This window comes from Coenobita brevimanus, chromosome 117, assembly GCF_032717465.1.
Source record: "Coenobita brevimanus isolate Jiangsu-jjx chromosome 117, ASM3271746v2, whole genome shotgun sequence".
Taxonomy (NCBI): domain Eukaryota; kingdom Metazoa; phylum Arthropoda; class Malacostraca; order Decapoda; family Coenobitidae; genus Coenobita; species Coenobita brevimanus.
In genome coordinates, this window is record NC_137070.1 from 5,000,796 (window position 1) to 5,015,795 (window position 15,000).

The window sequence follows — 15,000 nt, forward strand, 5'->3', positions numbered from 1 at the left end:
TGGAGATCGCGCCCGGGTGTCCTGGGGAGGATCGGGGGAGACTGCGGACTGTGGTCTCCAGCATCTAGGGGCGCCGACAGGGGAGGGCTGCGGCATGGGCTTACGCTGGGGCCCGTCAGGTGCGTCTGTTCTAGAGCCAGGCGTAGGGAGCGGAGGCCAGGGGAGGCTGTGAGGCCTGTCTGGGCCACTCTGGTACGGGAGGCCTGGGCTCTTGTCTCCTGCTGGGGTGACGTCTCGCTCCTTGCCTCCTTCCGTGCACCTTTGGAGAGACAGTGGGCCGTCTCATGAGGGCGGGAGCGACAATAGGCCGTCTCTACCAGGCCATCTTCGGAGCGACAATAGGCCGTCTCATGAGAAGGGGAGCGACAATAGGCCGTCTCATGAGAAGGAGCGACAATAGGCCGTCTCATGAGAAGGGGAGCGACAATAGGCCGTCTCATGAGAAGGGGAGCGACAATAGGCCGTCTCACGAGGGCGGGAGCGACAATAGGCCGTCTCACGAGGGCGGGAGCGACAATAGGCCGTCTCACGAGGGCGGGAGCGACAATAGGCCGTCTCACGAGGGCGGGAGCAACAATAGGCCGTCTCTACCGAAACACTTTCGGAGCGACAATAGGCCGTCTCACGAGGGCGGGAGCGACAATAGGCCGTCTCTACCGAAACACTTTCGGAGTGACAATAGGCCGTCTGACGAGGAGGGGCGCCGTCTGGAGTGTCTAGAACAACTCCACCCCTAGCTGGTTCAACAATCCCACTCCATGAAGGTAGTGTCCTTCTCCTACGACGGCGACGGCGTGGTGGCTGCGTGACATAGGGGCGCACGGCCCGGGCTGACATATGCCGTTGTTGCCGGGGGTTGTTCCGACTGGTGGCGGCTACCCCGTGGGGTCCGTGTGGGGGTGTCAGCACGTTCCCGGGCATACTGGGCTGTATCTTGCTTGTCCCATTGTCGGGGGCACTAGGGTATTCTTCTGTTTCCATTTCGGGGGCACTGCTTTGTAAGTCACGCATTTTAATTATTAATACTGTGCCACATATCAAGCCTTTAACACCATAGCAACGCCCCAGTATTGTTGTCGGTGGTCCAGTAGGCAGCATAAGTGTATCAAATGTTTATGTGCAACAAACAGGTCACCGTGTACAGTCGTGGTCATAAATAATCACCTACCCTCCAGTACCCCGTGCACTCAGGCTGCCTCATTTATGCGCGTATGAGTGATGGTGTGGGGGTGGACTGAGGGAGGGGAGGGAGGTACAGTAGGGGAGGGAGAATGGATGCAAGGTGGTGGTCATATTATCTGCCTGTTTTCTTTCATTCAGGGCTTGATATAAATGAGTCAGTATTCGGTAGATAACGATGCGCTTCATCTTATTACCGGCGTCAGATAACAAGCATCAGATAGGTGGTCATATCAAGGGCTGGCTCGAGTGGGAAATATGCAGACGTGACAGATCAAATATATATCAGTGTTGAGTCAGATGCTTCTGTTTATCAGTATATGTTGACTTTGGACGCAGGATGCAATCTGGATGGCTTTGACTTCCTTGATGTCTAAGAAACGTCCTTTACCATTACATGTCATTAATTCTGAAACGAAATATCATGTGCAACCCGTGACGTGGCCGTGTCCACAGTAAATATGATCATCGTCTTCGTATACACTCCCTCTACACAGCCACCATCATGTCAACTATTTTATGGCATCTCTATATTAAATAAATGTGATGTCTGTGCACGTGGGTGGATGTAATAACGACGGCTCTCATAAAATGTTAGAAATAAAATGAAACACAATCCTACTCAGACTCCCACAATATATCTATGGCAATGTTTACCGACATCGGTCAAGCCAAGGCAACCAGGAACGCCTTAGTAAGTAGTCCAGTGGCCTCCTGCCTCAATAACTTCTTGCAGTCTTCGGGTCACCGAGGAAACAATGTTGTTGATGGTTTGCTGGTTTCGTCTGAACAGCTGCCACTCGTCCTTGGTGTGCTGGGGGAGGCGGGCCCGTGTCCTCTCGTTCTTTGGCTCCCACGCGTTGACAGTCTGGGCCAGTCTCGATGGCTCTGCACTGATGTTTGATCTGTCACGTCAGTATATTTCCCTCACGAGCCAGCCCTTGATATGACCACCTGTAGGGCAAGGTGCCGTCAGGAGGGAACTGGGGCACCTCTTCCATGGGGCGTCCATCAGGGGCCGGGGTCGTCCAGGGGCTGGCTGCAGGACTGGAACAGGACCACACCACCACTCTAGGAACGGCAGCACCTCCAAGAAACCACAACTGGAGGGAGAGAGAGAGAAGGGCTTCCCACGCAGCTGAGAGGTAGTGGGCCGGCCGCGCAAGGGACCTTCCCCTCCTGGAGAACCCTAGGAACTGCAGATGAAGGGCGTACAATGGCCGCTCCTTCCCCCACACATATGATGGCCGTGTTGGCGGTGTTACTCCAGTAGGAGGAGGAGGAAGTGGATGAGGGGCGTACGATGGTCGCTCCCTCCCTGACACGTACGATGGCCGTGTTGGCGGTTCCATTTCTCCTTCCTTTGCCTGTCGGTGTGCGTTCAATAGCTACTCCACCGAGGCCGTCTCCAGATAGGTCTGTAACTGAGGGGCGTACGATGGCCGCTCCCTCCCCGGTACGTACGATGGCCATATCCGCGGTGTTGTTTGGGACTGTTTCTGGAGCAGTCCCACCCCAAACCTGGTGAAGGCTGCCCCGCTTGCAAGGTCATTCCTTCTTCCTGCGTGGTCACCGTTGGGTCGGATCTGCGGAAGAGGGACCCAAGGTGGGGGCGCCCTGGTGTCCTTCTTGCTCCGGGTCAGGCTTACCTTGCCCTGGCCTGCCGTGGTGTCCACAACATACCACCTCCAGTCACGGGGCCGTGACTTCTTGACCACGGAGGGTGGTAAAATACCCGCCGCCGCCGGACCGCCCACCCCGCCACCCCCCACCCCACCACCGAGCCACTACCACACCACCACCCCAGGAGGACACTGTGGTGGGGCTAGTGACCCAGAACAAGAGGGTCACCGGGACACTACTGTCCTGAGTCCCTCTTCCCCGCAACTACCCCAACACCAGGTAAGTGGGAAGAGACAATGACCCTGCGAGCAGGACAGCCGTCACCAGAATCGGGGTGGGACTGAACAAGATTCAGTCCCAGGTGACACCACGTTCACGGCCACTGTACGTGACGGGGAAGGAGCGGCCATTGTATGCCCTTTAGTTACCACCCCAAGGGCAGGAGGCCCAAGGCTACGGCCAGAAGTGCACACCAGGGTAAGGGGACCCTCGGCTACGGCCTTAGTGTGCACCAGGGAGGGCGCTGCCTCTGTGTATCCCTCTCCTGCTGTTGTCTCCTACGGGAGCAACACCGCGTCAACGGCCACTGTACGTGACGGGGAAGGAGCGGCCACTGTACACCCTTCAATTGCTTCTCGTAAGACGGGTAGGCTCACGGCTACAGCCGCAGTACGTACAAGGGTAAGGCGACCCGAGGCTACGGCCTCAGTACGTACCGGAGAGGGCACGGACTCCGTGTACCCTTATCCTGCCTTTTCCTCCTGTGGGAGCAGCACTGCCAGCACGGCCTCTGTATGTGCGGGGGAAGGAGCGACCACTGTACGCCCTTCAGCTGTGTGCCCTAGGAGTCACGGAACCGTGTTCACGGCCATTGTGCATGACGGGGAAGGAGCGGCCACTGTACGCCCTTCATTCGTGGCTCTGAAAGCACTCCCGATGCAGGAAGTCCCTTGCGTGGCCGACCCCTTCCCTCTCGGCTGCGTGGGACGCCCTTTGTCACCATCCGGGAGTGTTGCCCCGGAGGTGTTGCCAGAGTGGTGGCAAGGCCCGATCCAGGCCCTACCTCCTACCCCTGGGAGATCCCTGCTCCTGCCGGACACCCGACGGAGACGGTGCCACAGCCCAACCCTGTCGGCGCCTTTCCCTACAGGCGACCGCAGTCCCAGGACCCCCAGGCCCGACCAGCAGCCCCCAGGTGAAGGCAACCAGGCTCTCTCTCCCCACGGAGCCAGAGGCGACAGGCCCGCCTCCTACAGCTGTTTGGCCCCAGTCCCGAGGGCCACCTCTCAGGTCGAGGCCCCCAGACCGGATGGCCTCCCTGCACCCCACCAACGAGGCTCCAGTACGAGGCCCTCCTCTCAGGTCGAGGCCCCCAGACAGGAGGGCCTCCCTGCACCTCACCGACGACCAGGACCCGGGCAGTGACTCCCCTGCAGGCAGTGCATTGGCCCTTGCAGGAAGGTTCCCCCTAGGGCCTTCCCCGCACGCCCGTACACCAGAGTGATTTGTACCCAGGACACACGGGTAAAATAGTAACACCCCTTGTACCACGAACAATCAAGACGGGAAAATAACAGCGAACAGTGACAAAGTGAGGGCCACCATAATACCAGTGAAAGTTACCACGAACCTATAAGAGCACGATACCCGGCAGAATAGAAAGTAGCCTGAGTCCCAGATAAGAGAACTTACAGTAATTGTGAACGGAGACTAGGGTGCGCGGAAGAATCAGAAGTCTGTGAATAAGTGCCGTCGCGACTAAGTGACTCCATCAAGTGTCGCGACCCGCACCCTATCTTATTATAGTAACATTCACCCCATTAACTCTTGGCCTTGTTCATCCCTAGTGCATCGGATTCAATTTATATAATGCCAATTCTGCCGAAAGACGAAATAAGGGTATCACGATCTTATAATTAATTACCTAAGTGTACATGAAGAATACTGGGCCTCAAATGTAACTGTAAATCTTGGTGTTAAAGGCTAACTCTGTGTCCCTGTCTCCTGTGTATCAAATATTACTCTGTGTTGTAGTCCAATGGTGGGTGACAGAGCGACTTGGAGGCGTTTTGTCTGCGGCCACCCTTTGCGGGATTAGGGCGTCGGGCTATAGATAGATAGATAGATAGTTGTATTGTAACGGTGTAGAATTAAGGCAATAGATGTGTTAAGGTATACTGACTGGTGTTTAGGTCCTGTTCCTCTGTGGGTGCTTTACTGCCGGTCCGGAAAGACGACCCCGCTTCAGGCGCTGGTGTTTCTAGGACGAGAGGACGACCTAAAAACACTCAGCATAACAATTACTATCTCCTGGCGACTCAAATCTCCCTATTTCATCATCCCATTTCAAAATATCAAGAGATTTACGGAACAAGAGAAGGCCTGCAGTGATATTTCCTACACACGTCACCATTACTCTCTCCTGGCGACCCAGATCTGCCTATTTCCTCATCAAATTTAAAATACGGAGAGAATTACGGAACAAGAGACGGCCTACACTGACATTTCCTTGACGCCTCACCATTACTCTCTCCTGGCGACTCAAATCTGCCTATTTCATCATCCCATTTAAAATACGGAGAGAATAACGGAACAGAGAAGGCTTGCAGTGATATTTCCTACACGCCTCACCATGACTCTCTCGTAGCAACTCTCCCATAAGCGATTCAGCCAAATAACTGCCTTCCTGTTATCATATTGTGTGTGTGTGTGTGTGTGTGTGTGTGTGTGTGTGTGTGTGTGTAAAATAGTATTACATCAAGTGAGTGGATGGTGTCAATAGCACCATTACATCAACGTGTATATAAGCGTACTACGTGAAGTGAGTGGATGGTAAATAAGGTGTGTGTGTGTGTGTGTGTGTGTGTGTGTGTGTGTGTGTGTGTGTGTGTGTGTGTGTGTGTGTGTGTGTGTGTAAAAGAGTATTACATCAAGTGAGTGGATGGTAGCAACAGCACCATTACATCAACGTGTATATAACCGCATACTACACCTACATGAAGTGAGTGGATGGTACCTGGGAGCAGCGTGTGTGCGTGACGACTTCTGGTAGTGGACTGACTGCCTCGCCTGGCCTCTTCTCCTTTATATATGCGTCCCAGTTCATCCCAGTGCGTCCCAGTTCATCCCAGTTCATCCCAATGCATCCCAGTGCGTCCCAATGCATCCCAGTACGTCCCAGTTCATCCCAATGCATCTCAGTGCGTCCCAGTGCATCCCAGTTCATCCCAGTGCATCCCAGTGCGTCCCAGTGCATCCCAATGCATCCCAGTTCATCCCAATGCATCCCAGTGCCTCCCAGTTCATCCCAGTTCATCCCAATGCATCCCAGTTCATCCCAATGCATCCCAGTTCATCCCAGTACGTCCCATGGCATCCCAGAACAAATACAGCAGTAATATAATGCATGTGTGTGTGTGTCCCGCCACCCCACTCACTCACTCACTCACTCACCCACTCACTCACTCAATCACTCAATCAATCACCCACTCACTCAATCACTCACTCACTCTCTCACCAACTCACTCAATCACTCAATCACCCACTCACTCAATCACTCAATCAATCACCCACTCACTCAATCACCCACTCACTCACTCACTCACCCACTCACTCACTCAATCACTCAATCAATCACCCACTCACTCAATCACTCACTCACTCTCTCACCCACTCACTCAATCACTCACTCAATCAATCACCCACTCACTCACTCAATCACCCACTCACTCAATCACTCACTCACTCACTCAATCACTCACTCACTCACTCAATCACTCACCCACTCACTCAATCACTCACTCACTCACCCACTCACTCACCCACTCACTCAATCAATCACCCACTCACTCACTCAATCAATCACTCACTCACTCACTCACTCAATCAATCACTCACTCATAAAATGGTGCAGGGGGCGGTGCGGCTACTATAGGTGTCCGTTGTCATGTTACCCCCAAGCTGGCCCGGTTCTGACTCAGAGGGTGTTATGTAGGTGAGGTGGAGGGAGGGAGAGGGAGGGGTAGACCGAGGATGAGGTGGAGGGATGGAGTTGAGAGGTATATGAGGGAGGGGGGGAGTGAGTTGGGGGGAGGGTAGTCAAATGGTGGGTGACAGAGTGACTTGGAGGGGTTTTATCTGCGGCCACCCTTTGCGGGATTACGGCGTCGGGCTATAGATAGATAGATAGATAGACAGATAGATGTGTCCTTGCCCCGCCGCTCTCTCTCTCTCTCTAATACACACACACACACACACACACACACACACACACACACACACACACACACACACACACACAGCTTCTGACACGTATTGGTGGACGTAAGGAGCCTTCACGCGGTGGCACTGATTTGACTAGTAACCAAGGAGACTCATTTGACTAGTAACCAAGGAGACTCAGAGGAACATATGACCAGTAACCAAATAAATAAGATAAACAGAATCAATCAATCAGTATCATATGTAACGGATTCAACAAAACGTGTGGGAAAATAATTCGGCCATGGAAATGTGCTACCAGGCCTGCCGCAGCATAAATCGCTAAATCACCGGTGTTACGAAACCCCCGTGGCAACCAAAAATCGGCCACATTTATTTTTTTTGAATGCAAGTGTAATGGTAGTCAAATGGTGGGTGACAGAGCGACTTGGAGGCGTTTTGTTCTGCGGCCACCCTTTGCGGGATTAGGGCGTCGGGCTATAGATAGATGGATAGTAGTGGTCTGAAGTGTAGCGGGGTTCCCTTTCTAGACCGGGGGTTAGGCAAAACAGGAGAGAGGCAGCCTAGGCAGAACACAGAAGCTCTAGGCAGGACACAGAAGCTCTAGGCAGGACACAAAAACTCTAGGCAGGACACAAAAACTCTAGGCAGGACACAGAAGCTCTAGGCAGGACACAAAAACTCTAGGCAGGACACAAAAACTCTAGGCAGGACACAGAAGCTCTAGGCAGGACACAGAAGCTCTAGGCAGGACACAAAAACTCTAGGCAGGACACAAAAACTCTAGGCAGGACACAGAAGCTCTAGGCAGGACACAAAAACTCTAGGCAGGACACAAAAACTCTAGGCAGGACACAGAAGCTCTAGGCAGGACACAGAAACCCTAGGCATGACACAGAAGCTCTAGGCAGGACACAGAAGCTCTAGGCAGGACACAAAAACTCTAGGCAGGACACAGAAGTTCTAGGCAGGACACAGAAACCCTAGGCATGACACAGAAGCTCTAGGCAGGACAGAAAAACTCCAGACAATAACTTTACACGTTTATTACTTAGACAGACACGAAATACTGGGTGATTCGTGCATAATATATTCGTGTATAATATATTCGTGTATAATATATTCGTGTATAATATATTCGTGTATAATATATTCGTGTATAATATATTCGTGCATAATATATTCGTGCATAATATATTCGTGCATAATATATTCGTGCATAATATATTCGTGTATAATATATTCGTGCATAATATATTCGTGTATAATATATTCGTGTATAATATATTCGTGTATAATATATTCGTGTATAATATATTCGTGTATGATACGAAATCGGACGCACTTTTGAATGGTAGGTTGCCAGGGTACGATAATGACAACCTCAGAGTCGTGCGCCGCCACTACAGATAGGGTTAACAGCAGGTGGAATATTCTAAATTGGTGTATTACAGGGTCTCTAAGCGAGTGGAGATGCTAGAGTTGTTTCTCACAGGAGGGGGTGTAAGGCACTGGGGTCTAACTAGGGTAATGGTGGTGTGAGGTAGTGTCTGATGGCATCGTGTTCACTTTGTTATATTCTACCCTTATGTTGCTTTGATCAATTATTATCATTTACGCCACTGCTGTGGTGTTTATTGTATTACTGTATGGTTGTTCACTGTGTCTATTCTTCTTGCCAATACTTTAGTAGTGTCACTGTCAACTCACTATTCCGCCTTGTCACTGCTCCACCACTATCATTGCACAGTTACAGTCACTGTGGTTGAATCTGGTGCCAGGGGCGCGGCGGAGGGGCGACGCAGCCCCGTTACTGATGGGGCTGAGCACCACCAGGAGGCTCCGTGCTCAGGGGGCACGGAATCATGCGCAGGGGCGTCTGCTCTTGTCCGGGGCTGTGGGTGGCGAAGGGGCCCGTGCCCTCAGGGCTGGGGCCGAACAATTGCCTGAACCGGTCGTTCAGGCTCCTGACGGAGGATAAGGTCCTCCGCCGTCAAGGTGTGGGGAGTTCCCGCTTGGGCGTTCTGGGGAGGGTCTGGGGTTCCCGAGGGCTGCAGTCCCCAGGGCTGGACGGCGCCGACAAGAAGGGGCTGCGGCACCGGTCTGCATCAGAGTCCGTCAGGTGGGTCTCCTCCAGAGCCAGTCGTAGGGAGTAGATGCTGGGGGAGACTACAGGGCCTCTCCAATACTCCTCTATGCCCTCTGCGCTGGGGGTCGGGGAACAGGCGTCGAGTTTTGGTGGCAGGGCGGCTATCGGCCACCTCCTGCCGTAGGGCCCGACTACTGGCTGTGGCTTCCTGGGAGTGCGGCTACAAGCCGCCAAGGCCCGGCTACTGGCCATGGCCTGAGAGGGTGAGTGACTGCCAGCAAACCCAGGGGCACCTTCAGAGCAGCTACAGGCCATCTGATGAAGGTGGGAACAGCTACAGGCTGCCTCCTGCAGGAGGGGTGCAGAGCGGCTACAGGCCAACTCAAGGGGAACATCTTCGGAGCGGCTACAGGCCGTCTGACGAAGGTGGGAGCGCCTGCAGGCCGTCTCCTTTAGGAGGGGTTTGGAGCAGCTACCGGCCGTCTCTGGAAGGACACCTTCAGAGCGACCACAGGTTGTCCCCTGACGAAGGCGGGAGTGGCTACTGGCTGTCTCCTAATTAGCCTCAGGACGGCTCCAGGCCGTCTCCTTAGCGAGGAGCGAGCGGCTACTGGCCGTGTCAAAGAGGAAGACACCTTCAGAGAGGCTACCGGCCGTCTCCTGATGAAGGTGGGAGTGGCTAATGGCCGTCTCTTTCGGGGTGCTGGCAGGAGCTGGATAGGCAGCTCCACCCCTTGGCTGGTTGGTGAAGGCTCGCCTGGAAGGTAGTGCAGTATTCCTGCTATGGTGACGGCGGGTGGGCTCCGGGTCATGGGGGCGTACGGCCAGGGCTGACTTAGGCCGTTGTCGCACCGAGTCCCGGCGTGCTGCAGCTGCTCCTCCGTGGGGTCCTTGTGGGGGTGTCCGGGAGTTCACGGCGGCACTATGCTGTATTCCTTGTGGCGGTGGCTGGGTGTTCCAGGGGACACTATGCTGTATTTTAGCAAGAAAGAAGGAACCCAAGGCCAGGAGATGCAAACCGTTCCTTCCAAGAAAAAAACAAAAACAATACAAGAAAGAGCCAGATTCAAGATGCGTTCATTTCGAGATGCCTGGACACACTGCGTTTGAAAGACCGGAGGTCATAGGCAGCAGGAAATACAGACAGAGGGAGACAGTTCCGGAGTTGACTCTACAATACAAAAGAGAGCCAAATTCAAGATCCATTCATTTTGAGATGCCTGGACACATTGCGTTTGAAAGACTGGAGGTCATAAGCAGTAGGAAATACAGACAGAGGGAGACAGTTCCAGAGTTGACCAGACGCCTTAATCCCGTAAGGGGTGGCCACAAACAAATCGCCTCCATGTCGCCCTGTCCGTTGCCATTTCACTGCCCTGCTCCCAGCTCACACCCCCCTCTCTCATATACCTCTCCACTCCGTCTCTCCATCTCATCCTCGGCCTTCCTCTCCCTCTCCCCCCTCCACCTCACTCACTCACACTCTCCTCGTCAGTCTCTCACTCTCCACATGGCCAAACCACCTCAGTGTATTCCTCCTAACGCTTCCTATCACATCCACATCCACACCACAACGCTCCTTTATATCCTCATTTGTCAGTCTGTCTCTCCATGTAACTCCACATCCACCTCACTCACATACACTCTCCTCGTCAGTCTCTCACTCTCCATCCTCTCCACATGGCCAAACCACCTCAGTGTGTTCCTCCTAACGCTTCCTATCACATCCACATCCACACCACAACGCTCCTTTATATCCTCATTTGTCAGTCTGTCTCTCCATGTAACTCCACATCCACCTCACTCACATACACTCTCCTCGTCAGTCTCTCACCCTCCATCCTCTCCACATGGCCAAACCACCTCAGTGTGTTCCTCCTAACGCTTCCTATCACATCCACATCCACACCACAATGCTCCTTTATATCCTCATTTGTCAGTCTGTCTCTCCATGTAACTCCACATCCACCTCACTCACATACACTCTCCTCGTCAGTCTCTCACCCTCCATCCTCTCCACATGGTCAAACCACCTCAGTGTGTTCCTCCTAACGCTTCCTATCACATCCACATCCACACCACAACGCTCCTTTATATCCTCATTTGTCAGCCTGTCTCTCCATGTAACTCCACATCCACCTCACTCACATACACCCTCCTCGTCAGTCTCTCACCCTCCATCCTCTCCACATGGCCAAACACACAGCATAGATCGCCAAGGAAATACTTCAAATTCAAATTCAAAAGTGTCAGCGGGTATCATGGCGCCATATAACCGTCCTTGGCTGTGTTTACGTTACCCAATACCTAATGTTATGCGGTGTCGGGGATGGACTGACTGGGAAAGGGAATTTTTTGATGCAGCGGCGCTACTCAGCATCATAGCAAAGGGGTTAACTGACTCTCTCTCCCTCTCTCTTTCTCTCCCCACCACCTGCTGTTGCTGTAGTAGCACTCTGTACCTTTTTAAACAATATTTCAATCAGTTTAATTTCTCTCTCTCTCTCTCTTTCTCTCCCTCTCTCTCTCTCTCTCTCTCTCTCTCTCCCTCCCTCCCTCCCTCCCTCCCTCTCTCTCTCTCTCTCTCTCTCTCGTCCCAAAATGCAATACTGGATAGAGATTTAAGTGACAAAAATAATCAAATGAATTTATGTTCACTAGAAATACACGGTACTTAGGGGAAAATAATAATGATAATAGTGATTATGTGATGATGATAATAATAATAATAATAAATTGAAATACCCGCCGTGGCAACCGAGAGCACCACAATAGCCCCAGGAGGCGACTATGGAGGGGTGTGTAGGGCGCGTACAGTCCGTGCGATATGGGTATATGTCCCATAAGGCTGCGCGCCCCCATTCCACGGAGCGCGCCCGGCACAGACATCTCAGTCCAGTCGCGTTACCCTCCGGTCGAGCCAGCCCTCGCCAGGATTGGGATGGTACTGAGAACCCAGCTCCTGGCAGCACCCCAGTGACGACCTGTAGCCGCACGTATCAAGAGACAGCCCGTAGCTGCTCGAATACAGTGACGGCCTGTAGCCACGCCAATACAGTGATGGCCTGTAGCCGCTCCAAGGGCTGCCTACCTCCCCTGCAAAACCAGTGACGGCCTGCAGCCACACTAGGGGAGAGAACAGTATGCCCCATCTTCTTCTGCAGTAGCCTCCAGGAGCACAACACTGGTGACGACCTGTAGCCGCTCCTCACCTACACGTCACTCCTCATATGGGACACCAGCGACTGCCTGTAGCAGCGGCTGTGGACAAGTGACGGCCAGCAGCCGCACTCTGTCCATGGTCCCATCAGGAAGTTGGGCCCCGGTGATGGCCAGTAGCCGCACCGACAGGAAAGTGACAGCCAGTAGCCGCCCTCCTCCTGTTGCCCAAGGGACCTTGGCAACGGCCTGCAGCTGCACCAGGGAGGGACTCCTTAAAAGTCTCACTCCCTGTGACTTCACAACATGAAGGCAACCCTTGCTCAGCCACCCATCCTGTGGCAGAATGAGTCACACCTCTATCACTCCAACCCGAGGCACCCCACAGGAGAACTTCAGCCTAGAGGACTGGTGGAGCGGCCCTGTGTTATCCCCAGGGGTTTACGCCCTCCTGCCAGTGCCAGAGAGAGAGCAGAACCTGACAGATTCCTGTTGAAGGTGATGCTGCAGTCCGACCTTGACGGCAGCGCAGCGGGAGCAAGACCAAAGGCGACAGACCCTCGACGGCGCCCCCAGTACCCTGGGGCATGACCTTCCCAGTCCCAGGCGAAGGCGATGCCCTTCCCCAACCCGGCACAGACAGGAGCGCCTGCAGGAGTTATCTGGCCCCAGTCCAAGGGGCCAGACCCCCGTACCTAGCCCCACCAGCGAGGGGCCCTTCACCATGCCTGACCCCAGCCCACCACGGGAGACGTCATCTCTGCAGGTGGTTCCGTGGCCTCTGGAGAAGGTGACACCAGAGGAGGTCCCACCAACACCTGCGAGTCCCCAGACCACCTCTGTCTGGCCCGAGCCCTGGTTGCACGAACTGTCGCTTTTCTGGGGCATATCATCTCGAAAGACGGAATATCACCCGGCCCCGACAAGCTGCATGCCATCACAGACCTCCCCATGCCACGAGACGTCCACGAGGTCCGAGCCTTTCTGGGCCTTACCTCGTACTACCAGCGATTCGTGAAGGGCTTTGCCACCATTGCCAAACCCCTCCATGACTTGACACGGAAGGGCAAGCCGTTCACCTGGACCGACGAACAAAGAGCCGCTTTTCACGAACTAAAGACTAAGCTCATCACCACACTGGTTGTTGCTTTCCCCGACTACACTCTGCCTTTCCACTTATACACTGACGTGTCCCTGACAGCAATCGGCGCCATCCTTGCACAAGTACAGGAAGGACGGGAACAAATCATCGCCTGTGCCAGCCACACCCTTAACCATGCCGAGAGGAACTACGTCGCCACTAAGCAAGAAAGCCTGGGCATCGTCTGGGCCTTACAACACTTCCAGGTCTACCTATCGGGAACCAAGGTCACCATCACCACCGACCACCAGTCACTCCAATGGCTGCGACAGTCTGACATCCACAGTGCCAAAATTATTAGATGGAGGGACACACTGGAAGAATTCAGTTACAAGATATCCTACGGCCCAGGCAAACAAACAACATTGCTGATGCACTCTCGTGTCCGCCCATCCACACCATCCAACACGAGCCGGGGTTCCTCCAACAGTGGTGCACCAAGGACTGCCCGCCCTGGATTCCACCTCACTTATCGATCAAACTCCACCAGCAGGGCGACCACTTATTCATGTCCTCAGGTCACATCATCCTCGACCCCAGCACCGCCTTGGATACCACGAGGGACCTCCATGCCAACTACGGGATTCACCTGGGTATGAAAAAACTCCTCCAGGTGTTCAACAACGTTTACTGGACCCCCAGCCCCTCCAGCCTGGCTAAACAAGTCACCCAGTCCTGCCGGGCCTGTGCGTTAGGCAAAGACGCCACCCTCACCCCTGGCTCTTCAGGAAGTATAACTGCCCACAAACCTTGGCAGTTGCCCTCTGAAGACGTGGTAGGCCCCTTACCACCCCAAATCAGGGTATCGCTACATCATCACCTTTGTAGATACTTATTCTACGTTCCTCGCTGCATGCCCGGCCAAGGAACATCACGCCGTCACCGTGGCCGACGCCCTGGTCCGCCACGTGTTTCCCTACTTTGGAATTCCCCAGGCCCTACACTCGGACAGTGCCCCTGAGTTCACCAGCACCGTGTGGTGAGAGCAAGCCAACATATTCGGCTATCGCATCTCCCACTCCTCCCCGTACTGGCCCCAGAGGAATGGAGTCTGCGAGAGGAGCCACTGCACCCTCATGAATCAAACACGTGCCCGAATCGAGGAGACAAAAAATGAAGATTGGCCGGCCCATGTTAAACTGTTCAGCGGGGGGTAAACGCCTGTCCCTGGGAGGACGGTGTCTCTCCCTACAAACGAGTATTTGGGGAAGCCCCCTCCTCCCGCCACTACCTTGACACCTGCAGCCCCCACCGCATCCCCCACCTCTGATCCACTCCACCACCTCAAGAACTGCCTAGACCCCCAACCCAACGCTGCCCCTCCCCAACCCCTACACACCTGGTGATTCGGTCATTGTTGCAGAAATTATCCATATCGCACAAACTCTCCCCACGCTCTATGGGCCGATACACCCTCACCCATGTCCCGAACCCCTACCATGTAATAACAGACTACCACACCACACCACGCACCTACTGCAACCACCACATGCACCTGTTCCACACCACTGCCACCCCTTGCCCTGATCCCGCCCCGCCCGCCACCCGCATCACCTCACGTCCACCCGCCACCCCAGACCCCCCGCCC